This window comes from Podarcis bocagei (genome assembly GCF_964188305.1).
Source record: "Podarcis bocagei genome assembly, chromosome: 10".
NCBI lineage: Eukaryota > Metazoa > Chordata > Lepidosauria > Squamata > Lacertidae > Podarcis > Podarcis bocagei.
In genome coordinates this window covers 513,326-530,105 of record NC_138135.1, presented here as the reverse complement: position 1 = coordinate 530,105, position 16,780 = coordinate 513,326, and the positions used below count along the sequence as shown (strand labels likewise).

General features: G+C 47.3%; 2 protein-coding genes across 4 annotated transcripts in view; both read left to right on the top strand.

Annotated features, from left to right (window-relative positions):
• The window catches only part of LOC308595633 (uncharacterized protein), a 132,500-nt gene that overhangs the window by 51,769 nt on the left and 63,951 nt on the right, over window positions 1-16,780 (top strand). The window lies entirely within an intron of this gene.
• The window catches only part of LOC308595616 (uncharacterized protein), a 189,559-nt gene that overhangs the window by 118,406 nt on the left and 54,373 nt on the right, over window positions 1-16,780 (top strand). For 2 of the 3 annotated variants that reach the window (XM_081210069.1, XM_081210070.1), the window contains one exon: window positions 5,996-6,134. The gene's annotated coding sequence lies outside the window, so the exon portion shown is untranslated. Of the gene's footprint in view, window positions 1-2,724; window positions 2,853-5,995; window positions 6,135-16,780 lie in introns of those variants that run through there. The other variant, XM_081210068.1, reaches the window with a different exon arrangement.

The window sequence follows — 16,780 nt, the reverse complement described above, 5'->3', positions numbered from 1 at the left end:
TCATTCCAATGCCATTTTGATCCTTAAAGAAAGGGGAATTTGGGCTCCACCTCCCTCTGTGAACCAAGAAGCAGAAAATCAGATCGGCAGTGTCAAGCGCTCGTCCTACACTCAAGTAGGATCCTGGTAGAGACACATGCCCGACTGGCATGTTCTCTCCCTCCTGGTCATTCGTTCGGGAGCTTCAAAAGCTTCACAGCGACTGATGCCAACAGACATCGGCACACTTAGGGATCTGCAGAGTGGTTGCAGTTTGCGCAACAGAGCTCAGCAACTCAGCATTTTGGCTAATATACTTTATTTACATATAAACACACACGGAGCACTGCGACATGGCTCCCTCTCTCTCTAGCATCAGACAGCAAAGAGAGAGAACAAAGGACAATAGTCTCACTTCAGGAACATAGTCTCCATCACTTCCCACTGTGGAGTCAAAACATACTCCGTCATGTGATAGACAAAAATACCATGACTGCAATCACGGAGCTGGAATTCTAACAGGCAGCAGGAACAGGGCATCCCGCCATAATCCCCCAAGCGTAAGAGCACAGACACGGCCCCCCATCCAGGGAGTGACCTGGGGAAACAATGGACATCTGCAGAGGCAGTTGAGCAAGTCAGGTGTTCTGAAAGCCCATCTCCAGACCAGTCCTGAGGGCAAGGAGATGTCAAGAGTTTTATTGTTCTTCCGGTGATGGGGAGTGAAATATACTCAGTCACAAAGTGATTTCATGCTCTTTATTCAGCTCATAGTGGTGGGGAGGAATGAATGAAAGTCCCCTCACAGTAAGAGGTGATGGGAAAGGGGTCTGATAAAGAGACCTAATGTTGGACTTGTGTCACCCTTGTAGACCCCTCCCCCTTTGTGACATGCTAGTGATGTAGTGATGATGTCTCAGTGATGCTGCTCCAAGTGTATTCTGGGATATTGTGGGAAGTTTTAAAAGAGGGGGGTCACCCCTTACTCGGGGTTCTTACTCCTGTGGGGACCTGTTGCACAACAATAAGGATCATGGTCTACTGACCGCTGTGTTGCTGGAGCTTCCTTCTTCTACTGACCACATGGACCCACGGGGGAGCAGCACCCCGACGAGCTCGGCTGTTGAGTCGTCTCTCACCCCAGAATTTTTCATTACCAATAATGATCTTTTAAAATGTTTATATTTTTTGTTGTCTGCCACACTCCAAAAAATTTCACCATCTTTTCTATCCCCAGCTCTGCTATCTGTCTCTACTCATTTTTCTTCTGTTGTCTCATATTTTTACCAACAATTTATTTCAATTTTTATTCAATTTAACACCTGCAACTTGGCCAAATTGATTAATCTTGTTGAAAACTGTTGGTATACTTTCCAGTGGGCTTCTGCCATTATTACCAGGTTGTTTGCAAATGCCTTAAGTTCATATGATCTTCATCCCACTGTAATAATAATAATAATAATAATAATAATAATAATAATAATAATAATAATAATAATAATAATAAATTTATTTGTATCCCACCCTCCCTGGCCAAAGCCGGGCTCAGAGCGGCTAACAACAAGTAAAAATAGCCCAGTGTACAGAAAATTGCACAGTCAATTAATTAAAATACATTCTAGAATCAATTCAGAATCAAATTAATGGCAACCATTGGGTTAGGGTTCTATGAAGATTACAGGGGGGGGGGGTCGGACTGTGCCCTGGCCAAAGGCACTGCAAAAAAGATATATTGGTGATGCTGTGCGAACGGTATTCTGGGATATGGTGGGAAAGTTTTAAAAGTCAGTGTCGCCCCCTGCTCTGGGTTCACTCGCTGTTGTTGAACCTGTTGCACAACAATAAAGGATCTCAGTCTACTGACTGCTCTTTTACTCCAAATTGCTTCGCTGGAATTTCCTTCTTTTGCTGACCACATGGACCCGCAGGGGACTTGGACCCTGATGAGCTGAGCTGTTGAGTAGACTCTCAACCCAGAATTTTCCTTATCAACACCTTTCTGCAAATGGCCTTTGCAACACAACTCCCTGGATGGTTACAAAGTAGACACATTTCTTGATGAGATGTAACTTCTGCCAGGAAAACCTGAGCTGAAATAGGAAAGAGAGCAAAACAGCAGCCCTGTCTGACCCCAGTCAGCCTCCAGACGCCCCCAGTCACGTGGCAGGAGATTCCTCCTGAGCCCCCCCCATCAGTGATGATCCAGATGTGATCCATTGGTGATCCCCATGATCCAAGCAGACTGGGCAAAAGAGCAGATCTCTAGGCCTGAATGAAAGGGGTCTGCGATGATGGATTCTGGAGTCAAGAAATCCTCCCTTTCCAGTGATCTCTCAGGCTGGCCAGGAAAAGGCAGCGAGCAGGAATCCTCAGGCATCCCGACGGACAGACCTGTCATGTTGCCAAAACACGAACTCGGAGTCTGATCTGATTTAAATGCACAACTCATTTTGTGACTTCGCTGTTGGATTGTCGGGATCAGCCCCTCCCCTCTCTCCTGATCCCCAGAAGGAAGACCGGGGGGGGGATTTCCTCTCCTCCTTCTCCCCCCCCCCCCCGCTCAACACTTTCCCTCCCCTCCCGGCACATCCTTCTCTCATCCCGCCCACACAATCCCAAATCCCTCCCCCAATACATTGCTCCTCCTCCTCCTCCTCCTCCAATCCGGCTTCTGCTCCGGTAATGCTGAAGGAATGGGGGGGGAAGCCCCCCTCCCACCCTGCCTGCTTCTCCCGGAAGTGGAGCTTCCACTCCAGATTGCTGCTCTGCCCCGTAGCTGGGGGGGGGCGCTTTCGGAAAGGGGAGGGAGGAGGCAGGGGACCCCCCCCCCGTGGATGTTGCAGGAAAGGAGAATCGGGAGCGAGGACAAAAAGGTAAAGGGGTCCGGGGGGGAGGGGGGAGAAAAGGACCCAGAGACCCCTCCAGCTCCCCCAAGCGCCTTCCGTGGGGCCTGGATCCCGGCACGCGTGCTGCGAAGGGGCGGAGATGGGGCGCCCCCCCCCCCACGAGGACTCCCTGGGGCCCGGAGAAGCGGGCCAGGAAAGGGTTAAGGGGTGCGGGAGGCGCCTGGATAGAGACCCCCCTGTCCCTCTCCGGCTCATCTTGGGGGGCATTAGGGACGGAGAGAGGGGTGAGCCAAGGAAGCCTCTGGATGCAGGGGAGACTCCGGGAGAAAGAGAGGGGGTCAATGACGTGGGGGGGGGGCGGGAGGAAGGGCAGCATTGGCGAGGGTGAGAGAGCTAGGCAGACCAGTCTTGGGGGAGAAGTCTCCCTCGTGCCTTCCTTGGGGATTCTCTGGAGGGGCCGCCTTGGCTTCTCCCTCCCGCCCAGAAATCGACACCCCCCTTCAAGGCGACCAGAGAGGGATCCCTGGAAAGTGGGGGTCCAGTCCCCCCACCCCTTCCTTCCTGCAACCTCCATCCCCTTCCCACCCCATAAGTCCCTGCCCTGTCCGGACGCAGCACTTCTGCCCAGTCCAACCATTGGTCCCCTGGAGAGGAGAGGAAATCCCCAGAGGAAGAGGGGAGGGGGGAGGCCTTCTCAGAAGCGGCTCTTGGTTTCCGCAATCCCACCCAGGAAGCAGCCAGAAACCTTTTCCTCTCTCTCAGGCTTCCATCTTTAATGTCTTTTCCGCTGAGGATGAGGATAATGTACACCTGTCCTCAGAAACAGGGGTGCAGAGTCCATGGAATGGCTCTCAGGATTGATACAGAAGTTGCACCTCCAAAGCATTTCTGTTCCTCTCATTCTTTGTAGCCAATGTCAGAGTGACTGACAAGCTGAGATACAATCCTTCATCATCTGATGACAGCGACTGCATGAATCTTCCCAGTCAAAGGACCCATTTTCATGATAGACAGTGCCTGGGGCTGGAGGCTCTACACACCCGGTGTGCCTGTGCAGTATTAGCACAGGTGAGGTGTGTGACCTTCCCAAATTTACAGACTGTATATGAATGAGAGTTTGTGGGTGGGATTATAATTTACGGCAACCCTGTGATTTTCTCCACCCATAATATTTCAAAAGCTAATTTAGCAGTAAAAATTCCAAAATAACTACAAAAAATCTGTTCTTAACCTGGAGCACCACTTTAGCTAATGGGGCCTCCTGCTGCCGCTGTGCGATTTCTGTTCTCATCCTGAAGCAAAGTTCTTAACAAATGGTACTATTTCTGGGTTAGCAGAGTCTGTAAGCTGAAGCGCCTGTAACCCGAGGTACCACTCTAGGCGTCATAGTATTCTTCTTTTCCCACAGCCGCTCTGGGCAACTTACAGTACATATAGGTAAAGGTAAAGGGACCCCTGACCATTAGGTCCAGTCGTGGCCGACTCTGGGGTTGCGGCGCTCATCTCGCTTTACTGGCCGAGGGAGCCGGCGTACAACTTCCGGGTCATGTGGGCAGCATGACTAAGCCGCTTCTGGCGAACCAGAGCAGCGCACGGAAATGCCGTTTACCTTCCCGCCAGAGCAGTACCTATTTATCTACTTGCACTTTCATAGAATCATAGAATCATAGAGTTGGAAGAGACCACAAGGGCCATCGAGTCCAACCCCCTGCCAAGCAGGAAACACCATCAGAGCACTCCTGACATATGGTTGTCAAGCCTCTGCTTAAAGACCTCCAAAGTAGGAGACTCCACCACACTCCTTGGCAGCAAATTCCACTGTCGAACAGCTCTTACTGTCAGGAAGTTCTTCCTAATGTTTAGGTGGAATCTTCTTTCTTGTAGTTTGGATCCATTGCTCCGTGTCCGCTTCTCTGGAGCAGCAGAAAACAACCTTTCTCCCTCCTCTATGTGACATCCTTTTATATATTTGAACATGGCTATCATATCACCCCTTAACCTCCTCTTCTCCAGGCTAAACATGCCCAGCTCCCTTAGCCGTTCTTCATAAGGCATCGTTTCCAGGCCTTTGACCATTTTGGTTGCCCTCCTCTGGACACGTTCCAGTTTGTCAGTGTCCTTCTTGAATTGTGGTGCCCAGAACTGGACACAGTACTCCAGGTGTGGTCTGACCAGAGCAGAATACAGTGGCACTATTACTTCCCTTGATCTAGATGCTATACTCCTATTGATGCAGCCCAGAATTGCATTGGCTTTTTTAGCTGCCGCGTCACACTGTTGGCTCATGTCAAGTTTGTGGTCAACCAAGATTCCTAGATCCTTTTCACATGTACTGCTCTCAAGCCAGGTGTCACCCATCTTGTATTTGTGCCTCTCATTTTTTTTGCCCAAGTGCAATACTTTACATTTCTCCCTGTTAAAATTCATTTTGTTTGTTTTTGCCCAGTTCTCTAATCTGTCAAGGTCGTTTTGAAGTGTGATCCTGTCCTCTGGGGTGTTAGCCACCCCTCCCAGTTTGACATGCTTTCAAACTGCTAGGATGGCAGGAGCAACGGGAGCTCACCCCGTCGCGGGGATTCGAACCTCCGACCTCCTGATCGGCAAGCCCTAGGCTCTGTGGTTTAACCCACAAAGCCACCCGCGTCCCTACAGTACATATACATAACAGTAAAACATCAAATATTAAAAACCTGTCTTCTACAGCTGTCTTCTACAGCTGTCTTCTAAATGTCAGATGGTTGCCTGTTTCCTTGCCCTCTGAAGGGAGGGCATTCCATGGGGCAGGAGGCCCTCTGCCTGGTTCCCTGGAACTTCACTTCTAACAGCAAGGGAACCAGCAGAAGACCCTCGGAGGAGGACCTCCCTGTCCAGACTGAGCGATGGGGGTGAAGATGCTCCTTCAGGTCCACAGGGCCAAGGCAGGGGCCAAAACAGCACTCAAGTAAGAAACAGACAAACAGAGTAGAGTAATATAAGAATATGAAGTGGGAGCAGGCGCATTTCAATACTGTAATTTATCTAAAATTCAATGTCAGAGTAACCCTGGGACTAGATAACAAGCCTCCAGGTGGACGTGCCCCCTCTGCCCTTCACGTTCCTCTTCCGCACGGGCAGAATCTGCCTTCTGGACTGTGGGATTCACGGTTGTTCTCCTCCTCTCCATCCACCAGGGCTTGACTTCAGGTGCAGCAGAATTCCCCAGCCCCCCAAGGATTTGAGACCCATCAGCTTTCCTCACCTGGTTTAGCCGGCCGGTTGAAGCCGTTGCTTGAACCCCTGTTGCATGCTGACAGCTTCTGGAAGCCACAGGTGAGAGCTGAGTGCAGGGTGGGGACCAAGGGTGGAAAAATGACCCCAGGAGGTGCAGGACATGCCCCCCACCAAAGGAACTACTGCTCCCCAACACCCCATGACATCTAGATTCAGGTAGGTAGCCGTGTTGGTCTGATGTAGTTGAAATAAAAAATAAAAAAATAGTCCAGTAGCACCTTAGAAAACAACTATGATTGTTCTAGATAAAAGCTTTCGTGTGCATGCACACTTCTTCAGATACACTGACACAGATGTCACCAGAGCCTTGTATATCGTGGGAGGGTGGGGTGGGGTTTTTCTCAGAAGGTACTCCTACTACCATCTCCTACTACCCTTCACTATATGAAGAAGTGTGCATGCACACAAAAGGTTATACCTAGAACAAACTTAGTTGTTCCCTAAGTTGCTGTTGTTGTTTTTTAGTCGATTAGTCGTGTCCAACTCTTCGTGACCCCCTGGACCAGGCACTCCTGTCTTCCACTGCCTCCCTCATGCTGGTAGCTTCGAGAACACTGTCCCACCATCTCGTCCTCCGTCGTCCCCTTCTCCTTGTGCCCTCCAACTTTCCCAACATCAGGGTCTTTTCCAGGGAGTCTTCTCTTCTCAGGCGGTGGCCAAAGTCTTGGAGCCTCAGCTTCAGGATCTCTCCTTCCAGTGAGCACTCAGGGCTCATTTCCTTAAGAATGGATACGTTTGATCTTCTTGCAGTCCATGGGACTCTCAAGAGTCCCCTCCAGCACCAGAATTCAAAAGCATCAATTCTTTGGCGATCAGCCTTCTTTATGGTCCAGCTCTCACTTCCATACATCACTACTGGGAAAACCAGAGCTTGAACTATAAGGACCTTTCTTGGCAAGGTGATGTCTCTGCTTTTAAAGATGCTGTCTAGGTTTGTCATTACTTTTCTCCCAAGACCCTAAGTTGCTACTGGACTATTTTTGTTAATTTTTTTACTTCAACTGTGTCAGACCAATATGTCTACCTACCATTAAGTACAGTTATCTCCTCGCCTTGAATATCCTGCTTTTCAGCGCCAGATTAGGATAGTCCTCTGTCAGAAGACAAGCACAGGATCAGGCAGCACATCATCATTATAAAGAACCATTGGGTGGGTGTTTCCGTCTGGGATTCCCATTTGCCAGCTGCTCTCCTTCTGCTTCTCCTCTGCATGCAATGCAAGGCATGTAGACAGAGGTCCATCTCCAAGAACAGGAGCTTCCCTGAGCACCCATTCAGCTGACCCCAGGCACCAAGCCTTGTCACTAGTTCTCTGACTGACCCAGACCAAAGTCCCTGGAAGAGATGAAGGCCTGGGTCTCCCAAAATGGTCCATATCGACCTCCTGAGGTCAGTGGGACTGTGCAGGTGATTCATGAAGAACTAGAGGTGGAAACAGGGGCAACCACTTGATTTGAAATGCAGTCCCACAGGACAACAGTATTCCAAGATGATGCTGTGTTATTAAAGATGACTGAGGATTATGAAAGGTTCCTGATGCATTACTACCATTAGACATCATACCATTTTCAATTCCTAAAAATTGGGAACATGAGTAGGACATGGGAGAATGTAGGAGATGTTGAAATAAGAGAAGGTGCTAATGGCGATTGATGCATCCTTTTTTTGTGTGTGTTCTTTTTCCTGAAGCCCAAACAGGATTTCCTTTCTGCCCACTCTGAAAAAGGGGATGGAGAAGACAGAATTGCAGAGGACAGGGCACCTTTCGTTTCATTAGGAATAGCCATTAAAATGTGTGAAATGTGGAATATGCTACACTGAATGAGCACACATAGTTCACATCAACAAACACAAAAAGGAAATTACCCACTTAAAGGTATGGAGTGCGGAAAGAGCTTCTCTTTCAATGCAAAACTTAGAACACACCAGCGGACTCACACAGGGGAAAAACTATATTTATGTACGGAGTGTGGAAAGAGCTTTAATGATAGTGGAAGCCTTAGACAACATCAACGGACTCACACAGGGGAGAAACCATTTCAATGCATCGAGTGTGGAAAGAGATTCAGTCAGAGTGGACACCTTAGACAACATCAACGGACTCACACAGGGGAGAAACCATTTCAATGCATCGAGTGTGGAAAGAGATTCAGTCAGAGTGGACCCCTTAGACAACATCAACGGACTCACACAGGGGAGAAACCGTTTCAGTGTATGGAGTGTGAAAAGAGTTTTAGTAATAGTGGAAGCCTTAGAAGACATCAACAGACTCACACAGGGGTGAAACCATATAAATGTATAGAATGTGGAAAAAGCTTCAGTCAGAATGCAGACCTTAGATCACATCAACGGACTCACACAGGGGAGAAACCATATAAATGTATGGAGTGTGGAAAGAGCTTCGGTCAGAGTGGACAGCTTAGGTCACATCAACGGACTCACACAGGGGAGAAACCATATAAATGTATGGAGTGTGGAAAGAGCTTCGGTCAGAGTGAACACCTTCGAAATCATCAACGGATTCACACAGGGGAGAAACCATATGAATGTATGGAGTGTGGAAAGAGCTTCGGTCGGAGTGGAGAGCTTAGAAGACATCAACAGACTCACACAGGGGAGAAACCATATAAATGTATGGAGTGTGGAAAGAGCTTTAAAGAAAGTGGAAACCTTAGAAGACATCAACGGACTCACACAGGGGAGAAACCATTTAAATGCATGGAGTGTGGAAAGAGCTTCAGTCAGAATGCAGACCTTAGAAATCATCAACGGACTCACACAGGGGAGAAACCATATAAATGCATGGAGTGTGGAATGAGCTTTAATGAAAGTGGAAGCCTTAGAAGACATCAACGGACTCACACAGGGGAGAAACCATTTAAATGCATGGAGTGTGGAAAGAGCTTCAGTCAGAGTGCACACCTTAGAAATCATCAACGGATTCACACAGGGGAGAAACCATTTAAATGCATGGAGTGTGGAAAGAGCTTCAGTCAGAGTGAAGAGCTTAGATCACATCAACGGACTCACACAGGGGAGAAACCATATAAATGTATGGAGTGTGGAAAGAGCTTTAAAGAAAGTGGAAACCTTAGAAGACATCAACGGAATCACACAGGGGAGAAACCATTTAAATGCATGGAGTGTGGAAAGAGCTTCAGTCAGAGTACACACCTTAGAAATCATCAACGGACTCACACAGGGGAGAAACCATTTGAATGCATGGAGTGTGGAAAGTGTTGGCTATTTGCAGTATGGTAGTGCTGCAGAGAGCTTGCTGGGGAGACCATGCAGTTAAAAAAAGGACTCAAAAATAACTTAAACAAGGTTTTAATTACAAAAACAAAAACTCCTTATACACTAAATACATCAACAAACAAACATGACTCAACCACCACCCCATCCCCCAGGGTAATGGGAGAGCTAGGTGCTGCTCCTTATATACTACACCCAATTGTCAACACAGCTTAATCAATACAACTCAGCAGCACCTGCTATGTTTCACAGCTGTAAAGCTGGGTCTCGTTATCTTGCTCCGGCCCCTTTGTTGCAAGTATAAGGATCAGACAGACACAGCAATGGAGAATAAGAAGGTGAAGTTTATTGCCAGGCAATAAGGACCCAGTTGGAATCTCTTCCAAAGAACTGGGACCCCGATTGACAGAAATACAGGGGTCTTTATACCTGAGCAAATCACAGCAAATCATAGATCATAAGACAATCATGAAGGACTCATAACTTGGTCAGCAAAAATATCAGCCAATCAGCAAGCAGTTGTCACGCTCCTAGCTACTGGTATAGCACTGGTCAAGCACAGGGTTCCAGTTCCGCTTTCCAATGCTCCCAGTGACGCTCAGTCTAACCTTTCCCCTAGTTATGACAGGACAGGGAGTTTGGACATTTTGTGGTTTTGCTCTTCCTGTTCTGTGGATTAATTTAGCCTGTTTCTGATGGGGAATTTGTACCAGAATCTCTGATTCATGTCTTTGTCCGGGGTACACAGATGTTTTTAGGGGAAAGGTCGGTTCCTAACTTTGCTGTTTCAAGCAGTTTGCATTTAGCTAAGGCACAGCTTCCCTTTTTGATTCAATTGGATTATAGTACTGTAATCCTTGATTCGTGTAAGCATATATGAATATATATTGAATATATTGATTATTGATAACTGGTTATATGGATAATATAGGGGTAGCCCTTCCTTCCTTGCCTCATTCCCCCCTTTTCAAACTCAGAGAGAAGATTCATCTGACTCCTGAGCTTGAACACCACTCAGGACATCAGAGTAAACCGTTGCTTCCTGCAATGGGGCTTGCTCCTGCACTGGGACCTGTTCCCTGCGCATTCGCTCGTAACCATCGTCTTCTTCTGGCTCATCTGGCACAGGGGGCAAAGCTCTGTATATTGCCATAATATGAGGGTCAGTGAGATGCTTAACATTGCGGGCTATCATTCCCCTAAGCAAAGACAAACAACAAGGGATTACAGAAAGAAACAACAGAAAAACAATTCCTCCTATGGCTAAGGCGGTCAGAATGCCATGTACCCACCCCTCTCCTGGTATCCACGACCATACCTTTTCCCAGGGACTCTGGGTGGGTGTGTTGTCAACTACCAGAGACTGCAGTTTTTGCAATTGGTCCTCAATTGTCTTGTTGAGGTCGTGGAATTTAACCTGGCACCGACCTTTTGGGACAATTTTACAAAAACCGCCTGCTCGTGCAAGGAGGTAGTCCAAAACCAATCTATGGGTCATTGTCAGTTGGTTCAAATCCTCAACCTCTGACTGCAAGGAGCGTAAGACATGGGTGGTGGCATTGATAGTTTTCTCCAGCCTGCATGTAAGAGCAAACAATGCCTTTCTATTTTGCTCAGCAACTATTCCTGGGTAAATCCCCATTGAGAGGAATCCTATAAATCCACCCCCAACGCTCCCTACAGAATTTGTCAGATAAATTTCATCTTCACAGTGGTCGCCCAGGGCCGCCCTTTTCCGTCTGCTTGTAAGATGAGGTACCTTGTGATTGATCTCCACTGCAACCGGAAAGGTAAATGCCCCCACGCCAACACACTGGAAATTTCCTGGGTGGAAATTTGTTGCCAATCCATCATATAAAAACCAGAGGTTAGGATCTTTAATCATCCAACCAGAACAAATGGACCCTTGTCCGGTGAAATTAACCGAGTATTGAGGAAAGTATGGGTACAGATCTGAAGAGGTAGTATTGCCCTGGTAGGAGGCATTGTGGGAGCCCCAAAGCCAAAATTTATCCGAGCATTGGGTATAATTTCCCAGCCATCCTTTGTTCATGTGGTACTTAACTTGGGGCCAATACTTCCATTTAGAATTCCATACTCCGGTGGCATGACAGCAAAAACATAGACCTTTTGTGGTTCTGGTATATCTGATATATCTGTAGGGGATGTCATTCATTTCAATAGGTGGGGCTGCAAAGAGACCACTCTGATTGTAAAGTAGGCCTGCCAACACGACATCAGGATCCTTGATTAATCCTGGTATAAGGGACATGTCTGCTACCTTCCCTGGGTGTTCATAATATAGGGTAGCATTTTCCCCATATATCTGGAACATGTGTTCAGCATGGTTTATAAAAACATTACCTACTACCATTGGGCCTCTCTGGAGCCACAAGCACATCAAAATCAACAGAAGCTTCATTTTCATTTTCATCTTCCCCACGTATACCTTCAAGGTTGAATCTTATTAGTTCCGGCTCTAGGTCGATGTTAATACGGTGATCCTTCTTATATACACAATATACAATGATTAGGACCAGAAGGAGTGAAATTGCAACAATAATATAAGGTAGCAGGTACCAGAACATACCCTTTAGTGAGATATAGCCTCCCGCTCGGCCGCACCTAGTGGACTTATTGGTGGTCCCCAGGTTCTGGTCGAACTGGTGAGGTCAACTCACACTGTATACACTCTGCAACTGCTACCTTGAAGGGACCTGTGGGTGGTGGAGGAAAAACAACTACAGTGACCAGTATAGCACCGGGAAATGCTCCTTGGGGAGGTGGGTAGGAAAAGCAACGTATGGCCCTTCTAGGTTCCCCTGGCATGTACTTTCCCTTGTATGTGAACTATTGTTGTGGACCTGCTTGTGCCCAATCTGGTATGTAGAATTCCCAAAGAAAGAAAGGAATGTAACAACCGTATGCAGTTACCCAATCCACCCACTTGTCAATAAGGACCCCCCTTTTATTCACCCTTGTTATTGTTATTTTTACTAAGGGTTTATGAGCAAAGTCTGGCTGGAATCTGGGATTGACTGTAATTTTAACTGGTAGGGGTCCTCCCATACGCTGGTGCAGCTCCTCAATCTTCCGGTGTGCGTAGACTCACTGGCTTCCGGGGTGCAGTGAGAGCAGACCTGTAGTCCCGTTGCCCGTGCTCCTGCCCGCTTCCGGTGGGGCTAGGTGCAGGGGTTCCTGGTGAGCTTCAACTTCAGAGGGTTAGATGGGTTCAGCTCACAGTTCCAATGACCCTCAGACCGCTTCAGACGAGAGTGATGAATCCACGGGGTTACTTCCGCAACTTTCACCGCAGTTGGTGTGGCCAGCAGAACCGTGTAGGGACCTTTCCACCGAGCCGTCAGCGGTTCGTCTTTCCAGTCTCGAACCCAAACTCGGTCTCCTGGCCAAAAAGGGTGTACCGGCTCGGATAGGCAGATGGGAATGCGTTGGAGACACCACCTGTTTAAATCAAGAAAAATACGAGAAAGAGCCTGGATTTGATCTGCAGTTATTTGCCCCCCCACCTGAGTCAAGTCTGCTGTTCTCCCCCTTGCTATTGGAGGTGGTCTCCCATACAAAAGTTCAAACGGAGAAAGTTTCAGTCTCTTTGTTGGTGAACATCTGATTCTAAACAAAGCAATAGGCAACATGTCTACCCATTTACAATGAGTTTCCTGGCACAATTTTGCTAACTGCGCTTTAAGAGTCCGATTCATCCTTTCTGTTTTCCCTGAGCTTTGAGGTCTATAGGCCGCATGTAGTTTCCATTGTATTTGCAAGGCTTTGCATACACCATCCACTATTGATGCAATGAAAGCTGGACCATTGTCACTGCCTATACACCTTGGTAGACCAAACCTTGGAATGATTTCCGTTAAGAGGCGTTTTACAACCTCCTGGGCTTTTTCTGTTCTAGTAGGATAGACTTCAGGCCAACCTGTAAGAGAACATGTGAAGACCAAAAGTGCCTTATACCCCTTTGCCTTTGGCATTTCTGTAAAATCCACTATTAAATTCTCCATTGGCATTAAGCCTGTTTGCTGTATTCCTGGTGGAGGAACTGGGCCTTGCTTGGGGTTGTTTTTTGCGCACAGAAGGCATGCACGTGATACTGCTTCTGCCAGCTGGGAAATCCTTGTTATGTAGAATTGCCTATTCAGGCTTTCCCGCAATGCTGTGGCCCCATAGTGAGTGGACTCATGATATTGTTTCACTATGTTCCTGCCTAAGGCTTCTGGAACAAATACTCGTTGGTCTGGGAGGATAAACCATCCATCCTGTGACGGCATTCTGTATCCCCCTTCCTGCTGTGCCCATTCCTGTTCTGCCTCCGTGTAGATGGGCTTTATTTGCTCTAAATCAACTGCTGTAGGAAGAAGAGATGCTGTTATAGAGGCAGGTGGCGGTGGCAGTAGAATCATAGAATCATAGAATCATAGAATCATAGAGTTGGAAGAGACCACAAGGGCCATCGAGTCCAACCCCCTGCCAAGCAGGAAACACCATCAGAGCACTCCTGACATATGGTTGTCAAGCCTCTGCTTAAAGACCTCCAAAGAAGGAGACTCCACCACACTCCTTGGCAGCAAATTCCACTGTCGAACAGCTCTTACTGTCAGGAAGTTCTTCCTAATGTTTAGGTGGAATCTTCTTTCTTGTAGTTTGGATCCATTGCTCCGTGTCCGCTTCTCCGGAGCAGCAGAAAACAACCTTTCTCCCTCCTCTATGTGACATCCTTTTATATATTTGAATATGGCTATCATATCACCCCTTAACCTCCTCTTCTCCAGGCTAAACATGCCCAGCTCCCTTAGCCGTTCCTCATAAGGCATCGTTTCCAGGCCTTTGACCATTTTGGTTGCCCTCCTCTGGACACGTTCCAGTTTGTCAGTGTCCTTCTTGAACTGTGGTGCCCAGAACTGGACACAGTACTCCAGGTGAGGTCTGACCAGAGCAGAATACAGTGGCACTATTACTTCCCTTGATCTAGATGCTATACTCCTATTGATGCAGCCCAGAATTGCATTGGCTTTTTTAGCTGCCGCGTCACACTGTTGGCTCATGTCAAGTTTGTGGTCAACCAAGACTCCTAGATCCTTTTCACATGTACTGCTCTCAAGCCAGGTGTCACCCATCTTGTATTTGTGCCTCTCATTTTTTTTGCCCAAGTGCAATACTTTACATTTCTCCCTGTTAAAGTTCATCTTGTTTGTTTTTGCCCAGTTCTCTAATCTGTCAAGGTCGTTTTGAAGTGTGATCCTGTCCTCTGGGGTGTTAGCCACCCCTCCCAGTTTGGTGTCATCTGCAAATTTGATCAGGATGCCCTTGAGTCCATCATCCAAGTCGTTGATAAAGATGTTGAATAACACCGGGCCCAAGACAGAACCCTGTGGCACCCCACTAGTCACTCTTCTCCAGGATGAAGAGGAACCATTGATGAGCACCCTTTGGGTTCGGTCAGTCAGCCAGTTACAAATCCACTGAGTGGTAGCATAGTCAAGACCGGATTTTACCAGCTTCTTTACAAGAATATCATGGGGCACCTTGTCAAATGCCTTGCTGAAATCAAGGTAGGCTACATCCACTGCGTTCCCTTCATCTACCAGGCTTGTAATTCTGTCAAAAAACGAGATCAGGTTAGTCTGACATGACTTATTTTTCAGAAATCCATGCTGACTATTGGTGATCACAGCATTCCTTTCTAGGTGCTGACAGACTGTTTGCTTAATGATCTGCTCCAGAATCTTCCCTGGTATTGATGTCAGACTGACTGGGCGGTAATTATTTGGGTCCTCTCTTTTCCCCTTTTTGAAAATAGGGACAACATTTGCCCTCCTCCAGTCTGCCGGGACTTCGCCTGTTCTCCAGGAATTCTCAAAGATGACTGCCAGTGGTTCTGAGATCACATCTGCCAGTTCTTTTGTAAAGCTGCCCGTTTTGCAGCCAGATCCGCCAATTGATTTCCCTTTGCTGCTTTTGTGATTCCCTTGCTGTGGCCTCGGCAATGTATGACTGCAACCTTTCTCGGAGCCCACACAGCTTCCAAAAGCGTTTCCAATTCCGGGCCATATTTCAGCGCTTTCCCTTCTGCCCCTATGAGCCCCCTCTCTTTCCACAAATCTCCGTGGGCATGTAGAGTTAAAAAAGCAAACTTTGAGTCTGTGTAGATATTTACGCTGCAGCCAGCTGCTAGCTGAAGAGCTCTGGTTAAAGCCACAAGTTCCGCTTTTTGCGCTGAGGATGATATTGGCAGAGGCTGTGCTTCAATGACATCAGTCAGGGTAACCACAGAATATCCAGCCCTCCTTTGCCCCTCCTTCACAAAGCTGCTTCCATCCGTAAAATATTCTACATCTGGGTTTTTTAACGGTTCGTCCTGCAAATCTGGACGGCTAGAGTAAATTGAGTCCATTACTTGAATGCAATCATGAGGTTCATGATCCACTGACTCAGGAAGGGGTAACAAAGAAGCGGGGTTCAAGGTGTTTACAACTTGCAAATGTACTTGTGGGTTACCACACAAAAGCCCTTGGTAATTTGCCATGCGCTCGTTGGAAAGCCAATAACTTCCTTTGTATTCCATTAATGTCAACACAGCATGAGGCACATTCACATAAATCTCCTGTCCAAAGGTGAATTTAAATGCCTTTTTGACCAATAGGGCTGTTGCAGCTACTGATCACATACAAGGTGGCCATCCTTTTGCCACTGCATCCAGTTGTTCTGACAAATAAGCTACAGGTCTTTTCCAACTTCCCAACACTTGAGTCAAGACCCCTGCTGCAATTCCAGATTTCTCATGAACGAAAAGATAAAAAGCTCTTTCTGGGTTTGGCAAAGCCAAGGCTGGAGCCTGCATCAGTTTAGACTTTAATGTATTGAAAGCTTTCCTTTGCTCTGCATGCCATTCAAAATGAGCATTTTCTCTGCCTTTTGTGCTTTCATATAGAGGCTTTGCTAGGGTGCTAAAATCAGGGATCCAAATTCGGCAAAAACTTGCAGCCCCCAAAAACCCCCGCAATTGCCTGCGGCTTGTGGGTTCCTTAATGACACAAATGGCTTCCTTCCTTTCGGATCCCAACGCCCTTTGTTGGTGAGAAATGTGAAAACCCAAATATTTCACTGTCTCTTGGCAAATTTGTGCCTTTTTCCGAGACACCTTGTATCCTGCTTCCCAAAGGAGATAAAGCAAATCCTCTGTGGCCCTTTTACACGTCTCATAGGTATCACAACTGATCAATAAGTCATCTAAAAATTGCAGAAGAATTGTTTTCCCAGGTACCGAAGGGAATTTAGACAAATCCTGGGCAAGGGCTGTTCCAAAAAGTGTTGGCGAATTCTTGAAGCCCTGCGGCAACCTTGTCCACGTTAATTGGGTTTTTGTCCCCTTGTAAGGATCCTCCCATTGAAATGCAAATATTGGCTGA